Source organism: Trichechus manatus, unplaced genomic scaffold (assembly GCF_000243295.1).
Source record: "Trichechus manatus latirostris isolate Lorelei unplaced genomic scaffold, TriManLat1.0 scaffold00104, whole genome shotgun sequence".
NCBI lineage: Eukaryota > Metazoa > Chordata > Mammalia > Sirenia > Trichechidae > Trichechus > Trichechus manatus.
Window position 1 is genome coordinate 6,332,343 of NW_004444040.1, and position 15,345 is coordinate 6,347,687.

The 15,345-nt window shown below is 39.7% G+C and overlaps 1 non-coding gene across 1 annotated transcript; it reads left to right on the top strand.

Annotated features, from left to right (window-relative positions):
- Positions 1–13,240: 13,240 nt before the first annotated feature.
- Positions 13,241–13,311, top strand: TRNAR-UCU (transfer RNA arginine (anticodon UCU)). Its single transcript has one exon. It is a non-coding gene; the product is annotated as a tRNA-Arg (tRNA).
- The last annotated feature ends 2,034 nt before the right edge of the window (positions 13,312–15,345 follow it).

Consider the following 15,345-nt stretch of genomic DNA (forward strand, 5'->3'; position numbering starts at 1 on the left):
ATCCTGTCCTTTTTTTTTTAATATGTTCATATATTTTGACATTGTCTGTTGTCTTTGGGACATTCAGTAGTTATTTTCTTCATTTGATTGTAGATTTGTTTGTTTCTTCTTGCTTTTTTGTTTTATTTGTTTATGCCTGAGCAGGCAGGCTGTGTGTTCTTTGTTGTTTGTTTGTCTGTGGGCATGATACCTTTCACCTCCTTGTCCAATGGCAGGGCCAGTTGGTCAGCTATGGTGCAGCAGGGCAGGTCCAGCTGCAGCGGAAGAGCTGGGATGGGTTGTTTGTAGCAGATACTGGGGTTGACAGGGCAGACTGGGTGTCAGTGCAGGGCAAGTTCTGGTAGGCCATGCCTGTGCTGCTCAGGGTGTGATGATCAGCGCATGGTGAAGGTAGGCAGGAGGGAAGGGGGATGTTGTGACGTGTGGAGCTAAGATGGGTATGGGAAAGAAGGAGAGGAGAGAGAAACAGGAGTCAAAAAAAAAAAAACAAAAACAAAAACTGCTGAGGGAGTTTGCTGTTGGAGTGGAAAGACGAGAACTTGTGAAATGGAGAAAAACAAAAAAAAAAAAAAAAAGAGAGAAAAATACAAATAAATAAAAATTAAAAAAAATAGAAATGTCCCCAAGGATCCCACAAGTGACCAGTGAATTGGCTTCCAGGACTTGGGGCACAGCCAGTCTAGAAGAGGCAGAGATGGCACACAGTGCCAGGTATTCCGGAGACAGTGAAAGAAGGAAAGCAGAGACAGATGAGAAACTGAGAAAAGAAGTAAAACGAAAAGGAAACAATAAAAAATAAATAAAAAAGGCCCACAGTGATCCCACTGGCGCAGCTACACAGACCAGGAAAATGGCTCCCAAGCCACACAGTACAGCCCAACTAGAAGGGGCACAGATGGCACACAGTGCCAGGTATTCAGGAGACAGGAAAAGAATGTAAGAAGAGAGAGATGAGAAACTGTTAAATGAAGAAAGACAAGAAGGAATAAAGAAAAAGAATGAAAAGCCCCCAGTGATCCCATCAGTGCAGCTGTGCAGTTTGGGGAAGTGGCCCCAAAGCCGAGCAGTATAGCCCAGGTAAAAGGGGTAGAGGTGACACACAGCATCAGATATTCAGGAGACAGGAAAAGAAGGTAAGTAGAGAGAGATGAGAAACTGAGAAATGAAGAAAGACAGAAAGAAACAAAAAGAAAAAAAAAGAAAGGCTCCCAGTGATCCCATTGGCGTGTCTGCACAGGCTGGGGAAGTGGCTCCCAAGCTGCACAGTACAGCCTGACTAGAAGGGGTAAAGATGGCACACAGTGCCAGGTATTCAGGAGACAGGAAAAATAGGTAAGTAGAGAGAGATGAGAAACAGAGAAATGAAAAAAGATAAAAAGGAAAAAAAAAAAAATTAAAAGAAATGTCCACAGGGATCCCACCAGCACAGCTGCGCAGACCGGAGAAGTGGCTCCCAAGCTGCACAGTACTGCCCGGCTAGAAGGGGCTCCCAAGAAAAAGAAAACAAACAAAACAAAACCAAAAAATGCCCCTGGGATCCCACCAACATGGCAGCACAGACTGGGGAGCAGTTCCCCAGTCAAGTGGTGCTTCACAGCCTGTCAAGAAGAAGCAAAGATGGCACAAAGAAGCCAGGTGTTCAAGAGAAAGGAGGCGGAGGAGGTGAGAGGCAGGGAAGAAACCAAAAGAAGCTGAAAAGAGCAAAACCAGCAACAACGAAATGGGACCGAAGGAGTCGGCCAATGTGGGTGGGGTGAATCCAAGCGGCAGAGACCAGGCAGGGGGAAGAAGAATGGGGGGGGTGGGAAAGCATGTATCACTGGTTACTGGGTGCTCTGTCTCCTGCTGGGAGCTCTGTGAAGCTGCTTTCCCATACTCCCTGTCTGCTGATCTCCAACAGGAATCCAAGATGACGAATCCATACTGTGTTAGCTGATAGGGGACCTCTGCTTGTATCTCTCCTAGCTCTCTGTTCTCCGTCAGTTTCTTATTCTGTTCTGCTGCTTGGTTGAGTTCTTTATCTCTTCATTTGACACTTAGGGTTCCAGGATTGATGTTTGTCTCTGTTTTACTTAGTTTTTTGGGTCTCTGCTGTGGAGGGACGGCATGGTGCTTCTGTCTATAGTGCCATGTTGGCTCTGCCTCCTCTTCAAATATTCTTGCTATCCCTTTCTCTCTCTCATCTCCTTCTGGAATTCCCATGATGCATATATTAGGTCTCTTGATGTTGTCCCATAATTCCATTATACTGTGCTCAGCCTTCTTGAGTCTTCATTCTTGTTGCTCTTCAACCTCTGTAATTTCAACTGTCTTATCCTTTAATTCACTGAGTCTTTCTTCTGCCTGATTAAATCTGTTGTTTAATCCTTCCGTTGTGTTTCTCATTTTAATTTGTCATTTTCAGTTGCAATTTTTCTGTCTGGTTTCTTTTTATCTCATTTTTAGGTCCTTATTTTGTTCATGCATTGTTTTACTTATTTTTTCTTTTTAGATCTTTGGCTATACTTTCCCTTAACTCTTTAATTATGTTTAATGTTGTATTATATTCTTCCATTCTTTTTATTATTCAGCCTTCCATCAATTCTTTCATCATGTTCATTTGATTTCTATTTTCTTTATGTGTCTTGTGATGTTTTGTTGGGGCATTGGAATTTTTGAAGGTATTAATTTTATCAGTTCTTCTCAGTGTTTGGTATTTTTGCCCATACTACTTTCTGCAAAAAAAAAACTCTTTGGTGGACAGAACCTTCAGCCTTTGCTTACCATTTCCTCTCTCCATCTATGACAGTTTCTTCTCCATCCCTGGTTTAATTAGGATTTGAAACTTTCAAATCTCAGTTTTCAAATTCAAACTTTCCCAAACACACCAGAGAATACACAATGGTCATTCTGTCCACCAGCAGGAACCACCACTTAGGTGAGATATTGTGCACTAATCAATCTTTCCACCAGGGGGTGCAGTCCACTGTCTCTGGATATTACTCTCTTACCTTCTTTGGTTCAGCAACCTTGTTTTTCAGTTGGAAAACCCACACCCAGCAAGCCCTTTTCGAGGATGAGTGTTGCCCTTTGGTTTTACCCAAAGCTTTCTTCCCTGCTCTTTGGGGGCTGCTTATATCTGATCTGGCATTCGGGAGAAGCACAGGTAGACTTTCCTCTTTTTTAGGAGGAGGAGGGGCTGGCACTCTCCAGAAGAACATCCGAGAGATCTGTCTTGTTGATTTCAGAGCCCCAGTGCCCTGTGGTGCATGGGGGAGCAACCTCCACTTAAATGACCTGCCTCTTGGCTCCACTTTAGTGAACCCTCTGTAGGAGTTTGTATCAACCCAGCAGCCAACAGTTACTGGGTGGGTGAGGGGCTGTCATGCTCCAAATAGATCCTTAGATAAGTCTGCCTTGTTGCTATCAGAGTCCCCCCCAGCCCATAGTGTGTCAGCTGTGGGAGTAACCTCCACTCAAGATGTTTGTTTCCCAGCACACAACAGCCTCAGTCATCAGTCTTCAGTGTCAACAGGAAAGGTGAGCAGACAGACCCAAACTGACCCCCAAGGAAGTCTGTCCTATTGATTTCAGAGGCCTGACCTATGAGGTGTGCAGGGAGGCAGGTAGAATGCTAACTATGAGAACAGACTCCCTTCAGGGCATATTCTGTAAAAATTTGCAGCAGCCTGGAAGCTGCTGATGCCCAGGTGGAGGAGGGGCTGTCACATTCCAGTTAGACCCCTAGGGTGATCTCCTTGCTACTGGTAGATTTTTGGCTGTGAGTGCAACCTCCACTCAAGACACCTGCTTACTAGCACACAGCAGCCTCAGTCAGCAGTCCTCAATGATGACCGTAAGGGGGGCAAACAAACCCAAACTGACCCCCAGGGCTGTCTGTCCTGTTGGTTACGGAGGGCTGAACTATGGTGTATGTGGGGAGGCAAGTAGAATGTTGCTATGGGAGCAGACTCCACTGCAGAGGCCTTCTGTAGCAATTCACAGCAGGCTTGCAGCCAACAGTGTCTGGGTGGGGGAGGTGCTGGCACACTCCAAATGGATCCCTGAGGAGGTCTATTTTATTGATTTTAGAGCAGAAGCTTGGGGTCCTGTCTCTTTGTACAGGCAGGGGATATGATGGTTAGGGAAGCAGGCTTTTTTGCTGGGGTCACTTTCACAGTTCATAACAGCCAGTGGCCCATGTGGCTGGAGGGAGGGGCAGGGACAGTGGGAGAAGTGATTTTCATACCATATGTGACTAGTTGTTGATTCATTGATTTTTGTCTCTCTGTAGTTCCCCACTGCTGTTCTCTGCCACCCAATTCTGAGTCTTTTAAGTCTAAGCACTGTTTCCTTGTTATATTTCTTGTTGTATATGTGGAAGAGGGTCAGAACAATGGACTGTTTATGCCTCCATCTTCAGGTTTTTGAGTGTTTTTAACTGCAGTGGAAAAAACTCACTGTAAACAAAAATATAAACCACTAAAAACGCTAAAAAGAAAAATGTGAATGTTTTCTTTTACTGTAGATTGAGCTAACCTAAGGATTCTTTCTTCTTCTTTTGCTTCTCAGTTCTTAGAGGGAATGCTCTCATTTATCTTCCATTGTTAGCTCTATCATTCCTACTAGTGTTCTAAAGTTCATATCGTCTCAGAATCACAGACATTGAGATCTGGACAAGTCCCCAAAGACTAGTGTGTTAAGTATGAGTAAACAAAGATTTGGAAAGTTTAAGTGACTGTCCAATATGGTGGTTCTATTTACATTTCCTTAAAGCTAGAGAGAGCCACCTACCACTGCACCCACCATGGTTACCATTACTGTCTCTAACTTAATTTGGTTCCTTTTATAAATCAAAGACAGAGATTTTATAGGAGAAAAACTTCCAAAATAAAGTGTTATCTTACTATCTTACTAGAGTTCCTTGTGGCTCCAGTAGGGCAATATAAGAGATAATGTGTATAAAAGGCTTTAAAAACCTTATAATGCTGTCCATCTAATGCTGATGGGAATGTAAATTGACACAACCACTGTGGAAAACAATTTGGTGGTTCCTCAAAAAGTTAAACACAGAATTAATACATGACCTAGCAATTCCACTCCTGGGTATACACCCAAAAGACCTGAAAGCAACAATTCAAACAGATATATGTACAGCAGTGTTCACTGCACCATTATCCACAATAGCCAAAAGGTGGAAATGACCTGTCTTAATTTTCTAGAGCTTCCATATTAAAATATAATAAAGCTGGTGTCAGGGGACTCTAAGGAATAGAAATTTATTTTCTCACAGTTCCGGAGGTGGGAAGTCCAAATTAGGACACCGGCAGGGCTATGCTCTCTCTCTCTCTCTCTGTCAATTCTAGAAGATCTTTCTTTGTCTCTTTCAACTTCTGGCAACCCCCGGCATTTCTTGGTGTTCCTTGGCATGTAGATATATCTTCACATGGGGTCTGCCCCCTGTGTGTCACTGTATTTCCTTGTCTGTCCTTTTCTTTTATAAGACACTGCTAAGGGGGATTAGGATTAGGACCCACCCTACTCGACTATGACTTCATAAATTTAAGTGCTCACATCTGCAAAGAAAAATTGTATTTCCTCAACTAAGTTCATATTCACCAGTTCAAAGGTGCAAATTTCAGCATATCTTTTTGTGGGACACAATACAATCTTTAACAATTCTCAAGTGTCTATCAATAGATGAATGGATAAACAAAATGTGGCATATCCGTACCATGGACTACTATGCAGCTATAAAGATAAATGGAGTTCTGATACATGCTCTGACATGAATGAACCTGCACTATCCTGGTTCCCTCACTTCCCTTAACCTGAAGGTTACTCTTTCTCAACAAATCACTTGCAAAACAATTTCTATCTCAGGCTCTGCTGTTCAGGAACCTAACCTAAGACAATGGTAGCAATGGAGAAGTACATATTGCTGTTCCAGAAAAATTCAATGCCCCAAATTTCTAGATTGTTCTTCTTTTGCACATAATGACCAAAAGGGTCATGTCAAGGTTTCCACCTTTGCTATTTTCTAAAATTAGAAGTAAGTGGTCCGCCAGCTTTTTCTAAACCTGAGTATATACACATATTTTTAATAAAAAAGGGTAGAGGTGCTCACTACCAATTCAGCACAACGAAATAAACATAATTTAAGTTCTGAATTCATAGGGACACACAGATAAATAACAGAGAATTTATCTTCCACTAGCTTACAGTCTAGTAAAGAAGACAAAAAAAATACACACATAATTATAAAATCAGAAATCTATGACATTCAGAATTGATAAAATTTTATGCATTCAAAAATCCCCCAGTTTGATGAATACACTCGTTGAGATTCAGATTCAGAAAGGTTTCCTGGACTTTAAACCCTATTCTTGCAATCTTTGTTCAATTTGGTTTTATCATGCTATATATGCATAATTTCATATTATGCACCCTACAGTACAATGCAAGAAGGTATTTATACCAATTAAAATTACTACATTCTCTGAGGTTTCAACTATTTCAAATAATTGGAGTGTTAAATCTATGAACTCCAAGAATAAACTAGAAAATGATAAACAGCATTGACAAAATTATGGTATGAATAAAATATTAGAGCACAACAAAGTGAAAGGAAGAATTAATTCTAATTGGAGGGATCAATAAAGATCAGATGGAAGATCAGGCGTCTGAACTGTAACTTAAAAAATTGTGCATCTGTTAACTTTGTTGCATAAGAAAATTCCTTAATACTCAATGTCCTGAAACAACAAGCATTCATTATTGGTCTCAAGACATCAGTTAGACAGTTATTCTGGTCTCTACTGGGCTCACTCATTCACCTGCATTCAACTGCAGATTGAATAAGATTTTACTGATCTAGACTGGAGTCTTGGCTGGGATAACTGAACTTTCTTCCATGGGAAAAGCTAGGCTGAGCTTGTTCACATGGCAACTTGTCAGTTTCCTGAGATAAAAAGCAGAAGAGTGTAAAGTCTCTTGAATCCTAGACTTGAAACTGTCACACTGTTGATTCTACTGGATCCTATTGGCCAAAGTCAGTCACAAGGCCAGAGGAGTAGGAAAATAGACCCTGTCTCTTGACGGGAGAAGCTGCAATGTGGTATTGCAAGGACAGGACGTGGAGGCAAAGAGGGGTAATATTTGGGCCATTCTGCAATCAATCTACCACAGATGGGAAGGATTTCAATAAGCAGAAGAAATGAGATTCCAAAGTGCTTAAGATCATGGCTATGGAGGAAAAGAATACGAATTCAAAAGTCAGTTTTGCCGATTGTTAGACATTTTCTAATCTCAATTCCTCATCAATAAAGCATACAGAAAAATAGTATCCACCTGATGGCATTGTTGAGAGAATTAAATTATGAAATCTATGTAAAGCCCTTAGTAAAATTCATGCACATTATAAGCAGAGAATAAATGTTGGTTCTGTTGTTATTATGGATTAAAGATACAGAGCAAGTGTTTAATGTATGGTGAGGAGTGTTCTTTGGCCAGAGCCATAGGATGCACTCACGGAGCACAAGTCAAAGCCAGTAAGCTTTATGACTCTCACAAGCCTGTGCTGGAACCAGCAGTGAATGGGCATAGTGAGTAATGTTTGCATCATCGAAAATCCTGGAGCTAGACCAGCAATGACAGCTCAACTATGTCTACATTCTGCTTAAGAAAGATCAGTAGAGTAGAACATGCTTGTCTCAAGAGGGATGGAAAATGCATCACAGTTTTTGCTCTCATTTGCAAGGCTTTAGAGTAATAAAACAATTTACATATCTACCATTTTCCCCCGAATAATCATATTACCATGAACACTTACCTGTCTAAATTTTGCAGTCTAGAAATGCTAGGTGTTGTTCTAAAGACCTTTGAAAAAGTTCATTGAGGTGAGGAAGAAAGAACTTCACCTGTGAGTTAGGGAACCTATTTTATCACGTGCTCTTTGGCCTCTGGCTAAACTTCTTTCCCAGCTGTAAAGTTTTGTCTTACAAAAATATAAGAAGGTTCAAGATCACTAAAAAAGCTCAAAGCAAACATTTTGATCAATTTCGCAGAGAAAGCTAAATAACCTGAGATTATTTTGCAAGCCAGAAGGACAAAGGTAAGAGGGGCCTAGTGACCATGATTATATGGCAACTGAACATTCTTTTGCCTCTACTGAGGGCATAATAGTTGAAAGCAGGTTTATCCTCAGACTTAAGAGGTTAGACAAAAGGAAGAATTTCATAATGAGGGAAGTTGCATAATACAAGAATGAATTTCTGAGTTTGTGAAATATTCTCCAGAGAGTTCTCAGAATAGGCATATTTCTCATCTGTCTTAAGCTGGTCAGGTAGACGTAGATGTGTCTTGCAATGGAAGAAATGGATTCACTTGTTGGAAGACAAGGATTCATGCAGGTCTCCTCCAGTCCTCTGACTCTGTGAAACAGAGATCAGTCCATGGACATAGGACAAACTTCATAATGTCTTGTGAATATATGCCTCCCAGGAATTACATTTGGGGCCAAGATGACAAGTGACATAGCATTGTCCAGACTGTAAATATAAGTTCATGGATGATAATCTTTCTGATGTTATATGTCAATACTAGACATGCCCATGAGTCATTTGTTGACAACTCCTCTATTTAGCATCTGTCTTGGTTATCTAGTGCTGCTATAACAGAAATTCCACAAGTGGATGATTTCAACAAACAGAAGTATATTCACTCACAGTCCGGTAGGCTAGAAGTCCAAATTCAGGGCGTCAGCTACGGGGAAGTTCCTCTGTCTCCATTGGCTCTAGAGGAGGGTCTCTGTCGTCAATCTTTCCCCAGTCTAGGAGTGTCTCAGCACAGGAACCCCTGGTCCAAAGGATGGGCTCTGCTCTCAGCACTGCTTTCTTGGTGGTATGAGGTCTCCATGTCTCTCTGTTCACTTCTCTCTTTTATATCTCAAAAGAGATTGGCTTAAAACACAATCTAATCTTGTAGATTTAGCCTTGCCTCATTAGCATAACTGGCACTAATCCCAGTTCATTAACCTCATAGAAGTAGTATTTACAACACATAGGAAAAGCACGTCAGAAGACAAAATGGTGGCCAATCACACAATACTGGGAATCATGGCCCAGCCAAGATGACACACACATTTTTGAGGGACCTCATACCACTGAGAAAACAGCACTAGGAGAACAGTGTGTCCTTTGGACCCAAGGTTCCTGCAAGGAGAAGCTCCTAGACCAGGGGAAGACTGATGACAAGGACCTTCCTCTAGAGCCGACAGACAGAGAAAGCCTTCCCCTGGAGCTGACATTCTGAATTTGGACTTCTAGCCTACTAGACTGTAAGAGAATAAACTTTTGCTTGTTAAAGCCATCCACTTGTGGTATTTCTGTTATAGCAGCACTAGATAACTAAGATAGCATCCAAATGGCCAAGATACATTTAAAATGGTGGTGATTGATACCCCGGGACAATTTTAGGCCCACCTGTTGACGTTACTGTGATAAAGAGCACCAGATTCCACATCTTCTTAACATATTTTTATCTTATGGCCCTCCTGATCTGGTCATTAATTCATTGAGAAGTAAACTCCTGCCTTTGACATGAAGATCACACTTGACTTAGAAAGACGTACATAGCAGAGCTTCCTTCACTTTGACATATTTGCCATCATTTTCTTGCTTTTGCATGCATATATATTTCTTCTCCGGAACAAAAATTATACAGTTAGGCTTAATATGTACTTAGTGTGCAGTCTCTAATATTTATTATAGTGAAAGCAGAATGTAACAGGATTTAAGCTGAGGTCAATTATGTGGGTGCTGCATGCCTACCTGAATAACTCTCAATAAAAAACCTGGACACCAAGGCCCAGGTGAGCTTCTCTGGTAAGCCACACATTGCATGTGTTGTCACACATCATCACTGAGAGAATTAAATGAGTCCCTGTGTAACTCCACTGGGAGGGGACACCTAGAAGCTAAATACTTGGTTTCTCTAGACTTCATCCCAAACGTGTCTTTTCCTTTTTATGATTTTACTCTGTATCCTTTCTCTGTAATGAACTATGGCCATAAGTATAACAGCTTTTTGAGTCCTAGTAGTCCCTCTGGTGAATCATCAAGCCTGAGGGTGCTCTGTGGGATCCCTGATTAAAAGTAATCAAAGCAATTAAAATTTTACGTGTAAAATTATAAAAGTTTATACTCAAACCTTGCGAAAAGTTTTCAGTGTTAGGTATTTTCCAGTACTTTTATGGTTTAAAAATATAATCTTATCAATTGTGTACATATTAGAACTATATAGCTGTTTGTTCTAAAACTCTCAACATTAAAACCAGAAATATGCTGTATAAAGGTGACCTAATTAAATATGCAGATTAACTTTATACTTTGGTAAATTGAGGATACATGATGTAATTTCTGGGGCAACTACTAAAAGAAAAGAAGCAGAGTGTAAAATTTCCAAACTCGTAGAGTGTGAAAAATGAAAATTAAAAAAATAAACTCAAAAGAAGACAAGAAAGAAGAGGGATACTAAACCAAAACAAAAAGGCTGGATAATACGAAGCATAAAAAGTAACAGCTAAACTGAACCCCAAACAACATAATTTCACTACGTGTAAAGGGACCAAACACTTTAAGTGTTCACAGTAGCCAAATTTAAGATAATTTGAGTGTCAAAAATAATTCTGTCTGTAATTGTTTCCAACACTCTGAATATATTAAAATTTGTGAGTTCATAAGGACACTCATAATGATGTAAAATGAAACAGAAGATCCCATGTGTTACTTTTGTAAATATCTAATACACCAATTCCTTACTCTGAAATGATATACTTAAAGGAAAAGATGTAAGCATTTATCCTGCCTTACACCTTCAGAATTATTTTACCTTCCAAGTTTATATTAAAGTATATTTTAATTGATATTTCTATAACTATGCCATTTTCTTCTGGTCTGTGTTTGTATGATCAATCTTTTTTTTTTTGTATATTTTTTTTTTCATCCATTCTATGTCCTTATGATTTAGGTGTGTCTCTTATAAACAATATGTAGCCTTTTATTTCTTATATCAATATTTGTCAATATATCATCTTTTATCTATTATATCAATATTTGCATTTTTTAAATTATTGTGAAAACATCAAACAAAAAACAATAGTACAATAAGCATCTATCTTTCCACCACCCAAATCAGCAGTCATCTGTATTTTGCCATATTTATTTTATCTGCACCTATTGTTATTTTCTGAATCATAGGAAAATAAATTAAAGACATCAAAAGTATACTTACTTCCCCCATTGTAACCTGTAAATTCAGAGTTGAAACTAGGGTTTGTGCATCCTTATTTTGGGGGATGACCTCTTTAAGAAAAAGAAAAAATATGAATACAAAATTTCTAAGCTTCTTCCTTTGACGGAGAAAGAAAAACCATTTGAAAAAATGATAACTGGTTAACTGGGCTTTCATAAGGATAAAAATGAGATGTGAGTAGTATCCACTAAAAATGTCGGCAAAAGATTTGAACATATTCTTCACAAAAGAGGAAATGCAAATAATCAGTAAACATATAAAAAGATGCTCAGCCTCACGAAAATCTTATAAACACTAATTAAAACCACAATGGGATAGCATTGGAGCCCTGGTGGTGCAGCGGTTAAGAACTCGGCTGTGAACCAAAAGGTTAGCAGTTAGAATCCACCAGCCACTCCTCAGAAACCTATGGAGCAGTTCTCTGTCCTATAGCGTCACTGTCAGTTGGACTCGACAGCAATGGGTTTGATTAGGGTTTAGCCTAACAAAAAACTAAAAGACTGACTATATCATATGGTCATAATATTGTAGGATATTGGGAACTCTCATACTTAGCAGACGGAAGTATAAACTGAGAAAAATACTTAGGGTAACAGTTTGGCATTATCTGGTAAAGTTGAAGACTTCCATAATTAATGACTTAACAAGCACATTCTTGAGTATCTACCTTAGAGAAACTCATGTTTGATTGAACCAGGAAATATGTATGAGAGTAATAATAGTGGCATTGCCTATATTAGTCTAAAACTAGAAATAACCCATTGTTCATCACAGATAGAATGGAAATATACATTTTGCTAAATTCACACAACACTCTAAGAGACCAGGTTTGAAAGGGAAAGAACAATAGTTATGGTGATCATGTTTAATTTAAAGTAACTTTGATACATCAAAGAGGAGTCCTAGTGGCACATTGGTTAAGCATTGGCTGCTAACTGAAAGGTCAGCAATTGGAACATTTTGAGGGAGAAAGATGTGGCAGTCTGCTTCTGTAAAGATTTACAGCCTTGGAAACCCTATTGGGCAGTTGTACTCTGTCCTAGAGGGCCACTATGAGTCAGAATCAACTCGACGGCAATGGTTTTTTTTTTTGGGGGGGGTGGGGGGTGTTGAGAGGGTTGATACATCAAAGGGAAAATGTCAAGTAGAGAGATATATGGGGCTGCAGCTCAGAGCAGAGGGCTCGGTTAGAGATTGAAAACTTGCATTTAAGTAATAATGAAAATCAAGTTTGTAGAAGAGCAAAATGAGAGTAAAAAATGAGACACAAAAGGATATAATACTGAGCCTTGATGAATTTCAATATTTATTAGTAATTTAAATGAAAATAAGATGCAAAGACTTAGAAAGAGCAGCCAGAGAGGCAGAGAAAAACCAAAAGGATACGTGTCACGAAAGTCAAAAGAAAAGATTCTTCAAAAAAAAGAGAGAGAAAGAGGGAAGATTCTTGACAACAAAATCTGAGTGGCCAATAGAGTCAAAAAACTCTCTTAAAAAGTCAAATTTATTCATTCAAAAGTCAAATTCAAGTTTATTCATTCACTAAATACTCCAAGCACAGCTCTAGATAACAGAAACACAGAGCTGGATAAAAACAGACAAAATTCCCTGGAATTTATATTCTAGTAGGAGAAGATAGTAAACAAGTAAATAAATCAGCTGGTGATGAGTGCTATGAAAAAAATAAATAAATAAATGAGGAAGGGGAATTAGAAGTGCCAAATGGGGCAGGGGTTATAATTATAAATGGTATAGTAAGGGAAGGACTCACTGAAAAAGTGACATTTGGCCAAGATTTGAAGAAGATGAGGGAAAGAACCACGTACATGTATGCAAAAAGAGCATCCCTGGTAAAGGGACATCAAGAACAAAGACCCTGAGGTGAGAGCAAGCCTGACGTGCTCCAGGATATATTAAGCAGTCCAGTGAGGTTTGTCTAGGGGTAGAGACATTGGTGGTTCAGTGGTAGAATTCTTCCCTTCTATGCAGGAGACCTAGGTTCGATTCCTAGCCAATGCACCTCATGCATAGCCACCACTCACTCATCTGTCAGTGATGGCTTATTTGTTGCTATGGTACTGAACAGATTTCAGCAGAGCTTCTAGACGAAAATAAAATAGGAAGAAAGGCCTGGCAATCTGCCTTCAAAAGTCAGCCAATTAAAACCTTATAGTCTGATCTGAAACCAATCGTGGGGATGGCGCAGGACTGGGCAGCTATCTTTCCATTGTGCAGCAGCTATCATTCCTTGTGCATGGGGTCACCATGAATCAAGGGCCGACTAGATGGCAGCTTACAATGATAGGAGATATCAGGGAGATACTAGGGGGCCCAGATCATGTAGGGCCTTATAAGTTCTAGTAAGGAGCTTTTACTTTGAGTTGGGAAACCGTTAGAGGCTTTGGGGTCACCAAAAGGATAATTCTTGCTGTGATTAAAATACTTTGTAGGAACATAAGGGCAGAAATAGAGAGATTGTTTTGGGGACTATTGCATTTATCCAGGTGAATATGCCAGTGGCTTGATCAGGATATGAGTAGTGGAAGTATGTGGGTAGATCCTGGATACATTTTAGGGGTAGAAACAACAGGATATGCTGTTATACTGGATTTGGGGTGAGAGAACCAGAATAATCAAGGATGATTCTAAAGGGTTAGCCTGATAGTTGACCAAAATTGCAGATGAAAATATGCCAGTTGACCGCTTCAACCAACTACCAAAATCCTTAGCTCTTTTGCACAGCTTGTAAGCAAATGTTAGCGTGTGGATTAGATTTACATCTTCTCACAAGGAAAAAGAAAGGGTTGTGAAGCTGAGGAGAAGGTGCAACAAAGGTTTATTTCTTAGCAATAGAATCACCACTGTCTGGTTAGAGATGAACTTGACTGATGGGCTTTCCGTGGTCGCCTCCCAGCACTTAATCTTAGCCAAGCATTAATGTACTGAATTTATTACATTTGAGTTCTGAAATTAAAAATGACCATCTGTGGCCCATGTGTGTGGTATGTAAAACAGTAATATACTATGGGCCAGTTGTGATTGTGACAAGACAGACAAACTCACTCACACACCAAGACAGCTAAATCTGGTGACCGCTGTTGTTGATTCTCTATGCAGGTATCTGCTTTCTGAAACAATGCACAATATATATGAGATATTTAGTAATTCCTTTGACATACCTCTGTAATAAACCATGCAGTCTAAATCTGGAAATGCAGTTTACTTCACTGAAACAGAGCAATCAATTGAACAAAAGCAAATTCCAGAGGAAAAAGACCACAACTGTCAGACGAAAGAGCTATAAAAGAAAAAATTTTCCTTTTTCTGAGTAGCAAGATTGCAACGAAGACCAGAACTGCAAAGATTGTCCCACTGGCATTTTCAGTAAGGGTCTATTGTTAGAGGAAGACAATACGTTTGATGAAGTAGAGGGCCTGTGAGGCCATGGGAGATCCTCGGTGAGATGGATTGGCATAATAGCTGCAATGATGGCCTAGAATATGCTGGTGATTGTGAGAATGATACACAACTGCGCAACATTTCATTTTGTTGTATATAAGGTCACCATGAGTTGAAGTCCACTTGATGGCAGGTAACAATAAAAACAACAACAAAATAAGGATGAATTGAGGAGTCCCAGAATTCTGGAAAAATGTTTTAGAGTACATTCAGCTATGGAGAATTGAGTAAGTGAAAGTTTAGTATGTTAGGTAGAGAAGTGCCAGGCAAATGTAAGAACGTGTACAAATGGCATAAGGAGGAAAGGGAATGCAGAATATGAGGGCTAAATAAAGGCCAGTGTATCAGTCAGGGTAGGCTAGGCTATGCTGCAGTAACAAACAACCCTAAAGTGGTTTAAAACAAGAAAGGTTTATTTCTCACTCACATTTCATAGCCATTGTGGGTTGGCTTTGCTCTAGTCAGTTCTTCTTGTTCTTCTCACTCTGGAACACAGGCTATGAAGCAGCTATTATCTGGAATGCTATCAGTCACCATGGTAGAGGGAAAAGACTAAAAAGCCGAAACTAGTCATATAGCATCAACTAACAACAA